Below are 12,364 nucleotides of genomic sequence, written 5' to 3' on the forward strand. Positions count from 1 at the left end.
AGGTGACATTACTAATATATGGGGGCACACAGGTGACATTACCAATATATGGGGGCACACAGGTGACATTAGTAATATATGGGGGCACACAGGTGACATTACTAATATATGGTGGCACACAGGTGACATTACTAATATATGGAGGCACACAGGTGACATTACTAATATATGGGGGCACACAGGTGACATTACTAATATATGGGGGCACACAGGTGACATTAGTAATATATGGTGGCACACAGGTGACATTACTAATATATGGGGGCACACAGGTGACATTACTAATATATGGGGGCACACAGGTGACATTAGTAATATATGGGGGCACACAGGTGACATTACTAATACACATGTGGTCAAAATTGTTGACACCCCTCGTTTAATGACAGATTGTAGACACCTGTGATACTAATTAGTGGACACACCGCGATTTAACATGTCCCTTTTGTCACATTATTTTCAGGGGAACCATCATTTCTGTCCAGGCCTTTCATGAGTTTTATTTTTTTATTCTGTGGAAGCATGGCGAAAAGCAATGTCTGACTTTCATTTGTTCATTTTCATAGAGTATTTATTTTTTATTTTGTCAGATTCAAGTTATTTCTGTCGCCATTGTGGGTCTGTCTTTAAACGAGGGGTACCAACAATTTTGACCACATGTGTATGTGGGGGCACACAAGGGGCATTAATGCTATTTAGGGGTTCATAGAAGGAATTTTGGCCACATGCAGGTGAATAAGAGCAATATTATCATGTGGTGTCAAAGGGGGAAGAAGGGAGAATCATTACACTGGCCGAGACAAAGGGGAGGACATTACTGTCTGGAGGAAAACAATCACTGCACAGACACAAACAGGAATCCCAGGTGTGAATAAGGACTATAGTGAGTGTGATAATGTGTGTACAGCGCTGCGGAGTATGGAGGAGGGATAAATAATCCACATACAGTATAATGGAGCCTCCAGCACCTACCTCCACCTGCAGAGCCGCACTCCACGTATATGGCTGCTCTGTGCGCACAGGACCTGGGATGAGGTCACAGGAGGGGAGGAGTCAGGAGTCACATGATCAGGGGCCTCAGTGTATGCAGGACTCTGCTGTGCTGGTTGTCATGGTGCTGGATGAGGGGAAGTTTATTTGTGGGGTCAGGAGGGGTTTACAGGGTGGATGTAGCAGAGCCGCGTGTGTACGAGGTGTACGGAGCGGAGCCGTGTGTGTACAAGGTGTACGGAGCGGAGCCGTGTGTGTACGAGGTGTACGGAGCGGAGCCGTGTGTGTACGAGGTGTACGGAGCGGAGCCGTGTGTGTACGAGGTGTACGGAGCGGAGCCGTGTGTGTACGAGGTGTACGGAGCGGAGCCGTGTGTGTACGAGGTGTACGGAGCGGAGCCGTGTGTGTACGAGGTGTACGGAGCGGAGCCGTGTGTGTACGAGGTGTACGGAGCGGAGCCGTGTGTGTACGAGGTGTACGGAGCGGAGCCGTGTGTGTACGAGGTGTACGGAGCGGAGCCGTGTGTGTACGAGGTGTACGGAGCGGAGCCGCGTGTGTACGAGGTGTACGGAGCTGAGCCGCGAGTGTAGGAGGTGTACGGAGCGGAGCCGTGTGTGTACGAGGTGTACGGAGCGGAGCCGTGTGTGTACGAGGTGTACGGAGCGGAGCCGTGTGTGTACGAGGTGTACGGAGCAGAGCCGTGTGTGTACGAGGTGTACGGAGCGGAGCCGTGTGTGTAGGAGGTGTACGGAGCAGAGCCGTGTGTGTACAAGGTGTGCGGAGCGGAGCCGTGTGTGTACGACGTGTACGGAGCGGAGCCGTGTGTGTACGAGGTGTACGGAGCGGAGCCGTGTGTGTGAGCCGTGTGTGTACGGAGCGGAGCCGTGTGTGTACGGAGCGGAGCCGTGTGTGTACGAGGTGTACGGAGCAGAGCCGCGTGTGTCTGATGTGTACGGAGCGGAGCCGCGTGTGTCTGATGTGTACAGAGTGGAGCCGTGTGTGTAAGAGGTGTACGGAGCAGAGACGTGTGTGTACGAGGTGTGGAGCGGAGCCGTGTGTGTACGACGTGTACGGAGCAGAGCCGTGTGTGTACGAGGTGTACGGAGAGGAGCCGTGTGTGTACGAGGTGTACGGAGCGGAGCCGTATGTGTACGAGGTGTACGGAGAGGAGCCGTGTGTGTACGAGGTGTACGGAGCAGAGCCGCGTGTGTCTGATGTGTATGGAGCGGAGCCGCGTGTGTCTGATGTGTACAGAGCGGAGCCGTGTGTGTAGGAGGTGTACGGAGCAGAGCCGTGTGTGTACGAGGTGTGCGGAGTGGAGCCGTGTGTGTACGACGTGTACGGAGCGGAGCCGTGTGTGTACGAGGTGTACGGAGAGGAGCCGTGTGTGTACGAGGTGTACGGAGCAGAGCCGTGTGTACGAGGTGTACGGAGCTGAGCCATGAGTACAAAGTGTACGGAGCGGAGCTGCGTGTGTACGGAGTGCAGCCGGGTGTAAGACTATAGATGAGCAAACCTGTTTGGAAATCTCAAATTTGGCACGAACATAGCACATTTGGATTCGTGTTCGCTTTCATGATCATTTTTACTCAGTCAGCAAAAGTTGATTCTGTAAATCTTCTCTTTTCCACTAATGCTTTTGTTATGACTTTGACTAGGATAGTGCTGCTGTATGATGACCGGGAGACGCGTTTGATGAGGTGTGGTGTGGAGAGGTTAGAGGAGCGGTGCACGCAGCCGGTCAAGGCGCATAAACCATCCACAACGTCCAGACTCAAGGACTTGTGTCATTGGCTGCCGAAATCACATGTCCATCTCCATATAAAGAGCGGACATGTTGTTTTGGCGCCATTTTATCAGTGTAGCAGAGCAGAGAGGCCGCTTCTGCTGCTGATACAGGAGAGTCAGAACGTTATCTAGGCGGTTGATAGCTAGTTCAGATACATAGGATCCCGTGTGGCTGTGAACCGACCTTCCAGCAGATCAATCGCTTTTGCTCAGTGTGAGACACCAGGGCACATTTCAGCATATAACTCTTGTGCTGCTAATATTGTCCTTGAGCCAGGAGTCCACATCAGAGAATCTAGTTTGTTTGTTGTAATACCGTCTTCCAGAAATCAGCCACATTTCAGTATCTAATCACTTTTTTGTCCATATTTTGCTCTGTCCAAGAGCCCACATTTGAAAATACAAATTGTTAGTGCTAATAGCATGTTCCTGAAACCAGGCCACATTAATGGAGAAAAATATTTGGCACTGTTAAAGGGAATCTGTCACCTCATTTTTCCGATATGAGGCCACCGCCATCAGCGCGGCTCCTGCGCAGGTGTACTTACTCTGCCCTGTTGAGTGCAGAGGAGAGTACTGCAGTGCTTTGGCATCGGGAAAGGTCAGAGAGGTCCGACGCCTGCGCACTGCAGTACTTTACTCTGCCCTCAACAGGGCAGAAAAGTACGCCTGTGCAGGAGCCGCGGCAGAAGTAAGGAGGAGGACGTCATCTCTAGAAGATGGGAGGCGCCGGACCGGACCCCCGAGTGAGTATAATCTAACTTGTATTTCTTATCTTTCCGGTTACATCGTGGGCTTAACTACAGCATTACAGAATGCTGTAGATAAGCCCCTGATGGCGATGTCCACATCTTATAGGGCAAAAAATGAGGTGACAGATTCTCTTTAATATTATGACCTAGGCAGATGTCCATATTTGAAAATATAAATTCTTTGTGCTAATATCGTTGTCCTGAAACAATTCCACATATTGGCAGAATAATGTTGTGCTGGTAATGTTTTGGCCTAGGCAGGAGTCCACCTGTGAAAATATAAATTATTTGTGGTAATATTGTGGTCCAGAAGTAAGGCCACATTTCTTGAGAAAGATATTTTGTGCTGGCAATATTTTCGTCCATGCATGAGTCCACATTTGAAAATACAAATCGTTAGTGCTAATATCAAGTGGCTGAAACAAGGCCACATTTAAGTGTATAAATGTTTAGTATTACTAGTTTTTCTCCAGCCAGGAGTCCACATTTCTCAATCTAAATTGTTTGGACTTATAGCGTGCTCCAGAAAGCAGGCTATAGTATATCAATCGTCTGTGATAATTGTGTAGTCCAGCCAGCAGGCCACATTTTTGTTTCAATAGATTTTTATTTTTCCAAAAAGAAAAAAAACAAAAATATTTTAACAATAACAAGCTGTGCATATGGAATATCACTTCCATCTTTTAAGTATATCTTCTCTCAATATTTTAATAAATAATAATTTTATTTCTATAGCGCCAACATATTCCGCAGCACTTTAGATCATAGAGGGGACTTGTACAGACAATAGACATTACAGCACAGCATAGCATAGCAATAAACACAGAGATCAAAACAGATACCAAGAGGAATGAGGGCCCGGCTTGCAAGCTTACATTCTATAAGGGAAAAGGGGAGACATGAAAGGTGGATGGTAACAATTGCTTTAATTATTTTTATTGTTTGGACCATCCCTAGTGTAAGAATCGGGTGTTCCTGTGATGCTGCATGAACCAGTTAACAGTCTAAATATGTAACAGTACAGACACAGAGGGCTATTAAATGCAAAAAGCATGTGAGAACATGATGGGAGGAACCTGGTTATGGCAAAAAATTTTGAAATGAGCCACACAGGGATATTTAGGTTAGTGCAATATTTTACTAAATATACTATATTTTACTATACTTAATACATATATTATTTATTGTAATGGGAGAGATAGGCAGGGGAAGGGCAAGGAGGGGGGTTAGAAGGGTAAAGGAATGGGTATATCCAAATCTAGGATAAAAACAGGAGTAAATGTAGTATATCAATTTTCTAAAAAAGACAAAACAGAACAAAAAAACAATAAAAATCTGTTTAAACAAGTCTTAGGCCCCAGATTGTTCCTCTGCACAGGGTAGATCTCAAGCCTTGTCTCCCTCTGCAGTCCCCCATTCAGCTTCGACCATAGTGGGTGTTCTTCAGCAGAGACGTCAGTCTCAGCGTCTTGCTCAGACTCGTGCTGTGCACTTCGTAACGGCTGGCTCACCAGCTTCAGCTATAGTAACTAGCAATAGGCAGCGGTGAACAGACGTTCCTGATGCTAAGTCCAGGAATCACCCTACTGGGCATGCTCGTGAGGTGGCGACCTCATTGGTGGTCTGTCGTCAGTTGTGGCAGTCCCGGATTGGTCCACGAGCAAGGTCCTCTCCGAAAGGACTTAAGCGTAGTCTATAAAAGGGTTTTTGGCGCACCCGTCGGTGCGCTATCATTTATTTTGGAGTGTTAGTGGATACGGTACCACTCTGTATGCACGTGTGTGGTTGGTTTCCTCCTGAGTTTTAGCCAGTTAGGGCTTCTTGTACCCGCTTGGCTTAGCGTCTGTTTCCCACATGTGTGCGGTTAGCACAGTGGACGTAAAGGGCAAGTTCCAAGCATAGAACTGTGCTCTCCTGTGAAGCCTACAGGGTTTGTAGTTAGCGTCAGTTTTGTATTTTTCTTGCGACTCAGCATCTGTTTCAGCCACGTATGATTAGCACAGGTCACTTACAGAACGAGCGCAAGCCTTTAGTTCTACCTCTTTGTGAAGCTAACAGAGTTGAGTGTGGTGTATTTTGTTCATACTGCGTGGAGTTAACGCAGTCCTATTTAGGAGTTAGCTCACTGTCTTTAGTTCGCCATTGTTCACATTAGCTGCAGTTTTACATCTCTGCACTGTGGACCCCGGGATGCGATCGCACTATAAATAAAAGAGCTAATAAAGTGCGATCCGCCAACCCTAACAACAAGTATAAAAATGCTATTACCTATTATTAAAGAAAATACAATTATACCAACTTTATATCCACCAATAATACTCAATATATTTACTTCTAATGACTCTGGAGAGGTCGATTTCCCGTGACCTACCCCCAACCACACTCCCATCCCTCCCCGGAGGTTCCTCCCCACTCTTTTCCCCCCAGAAGGACAAGCAACAACCATTTTCTTTGGATAATAGCGGCCACAGCAGACAATTTATTTTAATTAAAAGACACTTGGTGGGGTCCTCAAAGCTACAAAAGTCTGGTGATTTCCCATGGCATTGCCTCTTACCTCCCAGCCTTACTCCTAGCCGCGTTTTACCAGCTCAGAAGCATCGGGAAACCAAGGAAAGAGGTTGCCTCCACACCGTTAACGTGAACCCGACGTTCCACTGCCAGGTATCAACCAAATCTCATGACAATGTGATCCTGACGTTCCATCGCCGGGTATCACCCAAATCCCGTGTTAATGTGATCCTGACGTTCCATCGCCGGGTATCACCCAAATCTCACCAGACCACCACCACATAACCATCCAGTGAAGGGGATACATGCATTTCAAGAATCCCCAATTCCAAATTTTTAACCAACTTCGAGGACCCACCACCGCCACACCGAGAGCACCTTGACCCCCTCAGGTGCTCGAGATCCCACCATCCAGCCCTGATGTGGCCCTCTGTATCCCTTTTTGTAACCCCAAAATCCACAAATCCGTCCCCACTGCGTTCAAGTGCACTCCATCCTCCAACCAAAAATCCTGTTATTAGATCTAGACCCCTATGGCGTACTGCCACTCCCCCATTCCGCACTATGAATTTGGATACTGCTTTGTTGACTTTAATGCGAGCTTTGTTAATTTTTGGAACTGACCATTCCCCCTGCCAAAATTTTCTGGGTACAATGTCAGACCACACCACTTTCATACCCAGAATGCCACTCCTAGCTGCATCAGATCTTTTTTAATGTTGCTAGCTAATCCCTTCCCAGAGCGGACTCCTAGGTCATTAACCCCTACATGCAAGACTAATATATCTGGGGCTCTATGGAAGTAAACTGCTCATTGAAACTCGTGAAGTACCCGACTCCATGCTAAACCCCTAAACCCAAGCCACCTAATTAACGCCACTTCCCTTGTGAAACCCAACTGTGAAACCCGTCAGTCCGTCTGTCTGCTCAAAGCGCTCCCCAGTGAACGTAAGAATAGCCTAGAATCCAGATTAGAAGTGGAACCTGTCCTGTAATGAAACAAACATAAATTAATGAATTTAAATAACCAGAAGGATTAGCTTCCTCGCATCCCTGAGGTCGTACGTAGAACCGGTACCACTGTGACGTCCTCCGGCCAATCCTACTTACAATCTCCGAGCTCAAAACTCCCATAGCTGCTTCTGTTGCAGCCCCAATATGAAATGAATGGCCTGCATAACAGTGCAGATTCACGCCAGCCCCCTCGAGGCACTTACGAAACACCATGATAAACTAATATTTCGATAAGAACGACCCTTCCTCGTGACATAATAACGGTCCCTCCTGACGGGGCCTAGAAGTAAAAAATATCCCAAAACATCGTAAAGGGCACATAGCAGAATCCTTCACCCTTCCCAACAGTACCCTCTTTCCTTTCCCCCTTTGGTCTGTCGGCGCTAAACATTCTGCGATAAGGATCCCATAATGGGGAATGTGAAAGTAAACTATAATAAAAAAGGGGGGTAACCACAGAATGAATAACTGTATAATGACATCTGTCATGCCTCAAAAACTATTATTCTGCCTGTATTGTAGCCAGCTCTATTCGTTCACCAATTTCTAGGTTTTGGTTCTAGAAAACCCCAATATGTACAGTAGCAGTGCTGTGCAGTGATAATTTCTTAAACCTACTTACTACTACTCCCAGAAAAGTGCTGAGTATATATAAAAGAGGAAGATCTTATAAATAGAGAGTAATATAACATCAACATTATAACCGACTATTAAATAACCTTCATAATATTTTGACTTGGTAATTGAAATAAACCTATATTACTTGTTTTTCATGCACTTAATGACATTTCGCTGTTAACCGTTCCCGCTGGGTCTAAGTCATCATGGATAGGCATATTGGCCTTCATGTTGATGTATCTAATTACCCTTAGCTGCTCCCCCTGGCTGAAGGGCACTTGGAATAGGCATATTGCCCTTTGTGTTAATGCACTTGATCACTTTATCCTTAGTTGCTCTCTCTGACCCAAGGCCACCCTGATTAGGTATAATGCTCTTCAGTTTACTGCACTGGATTACTGCTTTGTCCAGAAGACAACCTTAAAGGGAAGGTGCCACAATTTGTCTTTTGTATTAGAAATGATTATTTATATAAATAATTAATTTTAATACAAAACAAAAATGTTGAACTTTAATTTTTTTTTTATTAATTATTTTTACAGCCACTGGGCGCTGCCATTTTGCTTTGCAGGAGTGTAAGAGACACTTACACTCTGCAAATATGGCTGCCCTGGGCATAGGAGACAGCAGTCCGCTGCCGACTCAATAAGGGTGGTTTTACACTTACCGCATTTTTTTGCGGTCCGTTATTGCAGGCCGTATCGCTGCATTTTTTGTGGTGTATCGCAATAGCTGCTGGGGCTGGGCGATGGGCAGGGGCAGCTGTGGGTCCCAGTGGGTAGGCCGCAGAGCCCAACATGTGGGCCGCAGCCGGCTCCGGGGGCGAAGTAGATGCGGCCGCGGGGCAGGCCACAAACGGAGTCGCAGACGGGGCCGAGGCGACCGCCGTCACTGGTAAGGAGGCTGCAGGCGAGGCCGGAGCAGCCGCGGGTTCCGGCAGCCGAAGATGGAGCAGGAATGGCCGCAGATGCTGGTGGATAGGCCGTGGGGGCTGGCGGCCCGGCCACCGCGGAGACTTGGAGTGGGGTCACAATGGCGGCAGGCTTCGGTTGGTATGCCTCCGCCTCAAGGTGGAGCGTGGCAGGGACGGCCACGGGTGGGTTCCGCACCAGCGACACAGGACGTGGTGCCGCTGGGCGGGGTTGCTTGGGGATGCGGGCAGAGGCGTCGCTCGGCCCGGCAGAGGCCACAAAGCCCTCCGCAGCCGGGCAAATTGGAAAGCAGGAGGCCGCGCGGCAAGGCCACTTGGCGGGGACCGGTTGCGGAGCCGCCGGCTGGGCCGGGGGACCTCTCACCTTCCCCGGTGCTGCGGCCTCCAGGCCACCCCGCAGCTCCTCTCGCAGCCTCCAGTCTTCACCCTGCCATCTGGCAGGGCTAGCCTCCAGGCTCATTGGTCCTCGGGGAGGCTCCCAGGAGATTTATTAGGCAGCTGCTCCAGCAGGGCCCGCAGTCGCTCCTCTTCTCCGACCGATGTCTGGGGTGCTGTCAGTGGCTCCCAGGGGCAGGTCTCCCGACGAGATTCGACCTCCTGACGCCACCGCCATTCCAGGCGTCCGAGACCGTGGCAGCTGCAACGTCGCATCCCGTCCGGTGTACAGCAATCGAATGGCGCCAAGCAGCCGCAGCCGGTCTTCCTACCTCGGCCACTCCCGTTCTTGGGTGGGGCGGTGGTTGGCCTCCCCACCCATCTTCCAGGGTCCAGCATGAGGGGGCAGATTTGATTTAGCCCCAGATCGTCCAGTACAGCTGCAAACGCCTGTACCTCTTCCTGGCGTTGGAGTACCACAGCCATGTTGTCCGGCTTCTGTACCGCCCTGGATCCTCTGATGATAGCCAATGATCCGGAGCAAAGTCTCAAATTTGTAATCCACAGGTAAAGCAACTCGAGTCCTTTTAGTTCTCCTGATGCAGACTTGCCGCTGAAGTTGAAGTATTGGTGGCGGCGAACCTGCCGACTACGCGAAATGTAGTAGGGGCCCAGATTGGGGGGTGGTCCACAGCTTACCGCGACCAGACGACACAAACACCAGACGGAGGCGGATTTTGGTTGCAACAGGTCCGAGTTTATTGGTTGTCCTCCTGACGACCGTAGCCATTCACCGCAGCTCCTTTACAGTTCTCCGTATTCAGGCCCGGGTACCTTCACCTTCCTTCAGTCGTAGTGACGTTCCTCGCAGATCTTTCGCTGGGGCTGCCCTAGGCCTATCTACCGCCAGCGCTTCACCAGTTCGAGGTCGTCGTCCAATCGGTACCCCCGGGGCCTTGTCTGTCCTGCGCTTCTTTGTGTCAGGGCCACCCCCTGACTGTCTCTTCCTATCATTCCCCTGGTCGAGCTCTCCACCGTTGTCAGTTCTCCGTACTGATTCTTCTCCTCCTGAGCTCCTCCCGGGACTGGAACCCTCTCCTGTCCTATTTATCCCCTTCTTCGGGAATTTCCCTCCTGGGTTCCTATTTCCCCGCCCCCCATGATTAAGCGGTTTCTAAAGCCCTAAGCTGCTATCAAGTCCTGAACTACGCTCTCCCTGCCATCTTGTGGTCAAATCTAAGTACTGCACTCCTTTTCCATCTTCCCCAGCTGTTTCCCTTCTGTCATTGCCAATATCCGACTACAGTGCACAAACCATCCCTTCTCCCTACTGACACGTCCGTCTGTCAGGTCACCTTCCCTACACCTTAGCAAACACCCAGGAGGGGAGGAGAGGAGTGACATCACACCTATGTCAGCAGATTCCGCCCATATTTACTGCAGTGCAGTAATGTGAGCTAGTTGTACACTAGGTTTTTGTCTAATTTCAGTAGCTGCTCCCCTAGTGTTTAAAAGTGGAAATACCAAATCTTTTAAAATTATTTTTCATATTTTACTAAATTATAAACATAAGATATTTTTGTAAGAAAATGTAAACATTAATTCTTTACATTTTTACAATTGCCGAAAAAAAAAATTCGATGGCACTTTCCCTTTAAAAAAAACCATCCCTCGACCAAAACTGTGCTGCTAACTATAGACCTGTCTCTAATCTTCCCTTCATCGCTAAACTCCTGGAACGCCTGGTCGACTCCCGTTTCATCTATCTCTCAGATAACTCTCTTCTCGACCCTCTACAATCTCGTTTCCGTTCTTTACACTCTACTGAAACTGCCCTCACTAAAGTCTCTAATGATCTTCTAACAGCTAAATCTAATGGTCAATATTCCATGCTAATTCTCCTAGATCTCTCTGCAGCATTCGACAATGTGGATAATCAACTCCTCCTCACTATGCTCCGCTTCATTGGCCTCAAGGACACCGTTCTCTACTAGTTGTCCTCTTACCTCTCTGACAGCTCCTTCACTGTATCTTTTGCTGGTTCCTCCTCCTCATCTTCGCCTTATTGTTGGGGTTCCTCAAGGATCAATCCTAGGCCCCCTCCTCTTCTCTTTGTATACTGCCACCATTGGACAATCAGTAGATTTGGTTTCCAGTACCATCTCTATGCTGATGACACCCAATTATACACCTCCTCTCCTGACATCACGCTTGCCTTTTTAGAATACATCAGTGATTCTTACCACTATCTCTAACATCATGTGCTTGCTCTATCTGAAACTGAACCCGGCAAAAACTGAACTCCTTGTGTTTCCTTCCTCTACTAACCTACCTATGCCTGACATTGCCATTTCCAAGTGTGGTTCTACCATTACTCCACAGCAACATGCCCCCTGTCTTGGGGTCACACTTGATTCAGAGCTTTCATTCACTCCCCCACATCCAATCACTGGCTCGCTCTTGTTATCTGCACCTCAAAAACATTTCTAGAATTCGACCCTTTCTTACTTTTGACTCTCCAAAAACTGTTGTTTCTCTTATTCATTCTCATCTGGACTGTTGTAACTCTACTAATCGGTCTCCCTCTTACCAAACTCTCCCCTCTTCAATCTGCCTTGAATGCTGCAGCCAGGATTATATTACTCACCAACTGTTACACCAATGCCTCTGTCTTGTGCCAGTCATTGCACTGGCTACCCATCCACTACAGAATTCAATATAAACTGATCACTCTCACTCACAAAGCACTCCACGGCTCAGCACCACCCTACATCTCCTCCCTCATCTCAGTCTACCACCCTACCTGTGCCCTCCATTCTGCTAATGACCTGAGGTTAACATCCTCAACTATCTGAACCTCCCACTCCCGTCTTCAAAACTTTTCACATGCTGCGCCAATTTTTTGGAATGCACTACCCAGGTTAATTTGATTAATCCCCAATACCCACAGTTTTATGCATGCACTAAAAATGCATTTCTACAGACTGGCCTACCAACTCAACACAATAATCTAACTATCCCTGTGTTGCCCATTTCAAATTTTTTCCATAACCAGGTTCCTCTTATCTTGTCCTCATATGTCTTATGCATTTAATAGCCTTCTGTATCTGTACTTTTACATATTCTGACTGATAACCGATTCATGCAGCATTACATGAACACCCGATTTCTTACATTATGGCTGGTCCGAACAATGAAAGCAATTGTTACCTTCCACCTTTCGTTTCTCCCCTATTTCCTCATAGATTGTAAGCTTGCGAGCAGGGCCCTCATTCCTCTTGGTATCTGTTGTTTATGTGATTATTGATATGCTGTAATGTCTATTTTCTGTACAAGTCCCCTCTAAAATGTAAAGTGCTGCGGAATATGTTGGCGCTATAGAAAT

At 48.0% G+C, this 12,364-nt stretch overlaps 1 protein-coding gene across 1 annotated transcript in view; it reads right to left on the reverse strand.

Annotated features, from left to right (window-relative positions):
- The window catches only part of LOC141055898 (uncharacterized), a 68,376-nt gene extending 67,279 nt beyond the window's left edge, over positions 1-1,097 (reverse strand). The window contains exon 1 of the mRNA XM_073552611.1: positions 973-1,097. The gene's annotated coding sequence lies outside the window, so the exon portion shown is untranslated. The remainder of the gene's footprint in view (positions 1-972) is intronic.
- Positions 1,098-12,364: the final 11,267 nt, after the last annotated feature.

Source organism: Dendrobates tinctorius, unplaced genomic scaffold (genome assembly GCF_039654945.1).
Source record: "Dendrobates tinctorius isolate UK_male_01 unplaced genomic scaffold, ASM3965494v1 ptg000192l, whole genome shotgun sequence".
NCBI lineage: Eukaryota > Metazoa > Chordata > Amphibia > Anura > Dendrobatidae > Dendrobates > Dendrobates tinctorius.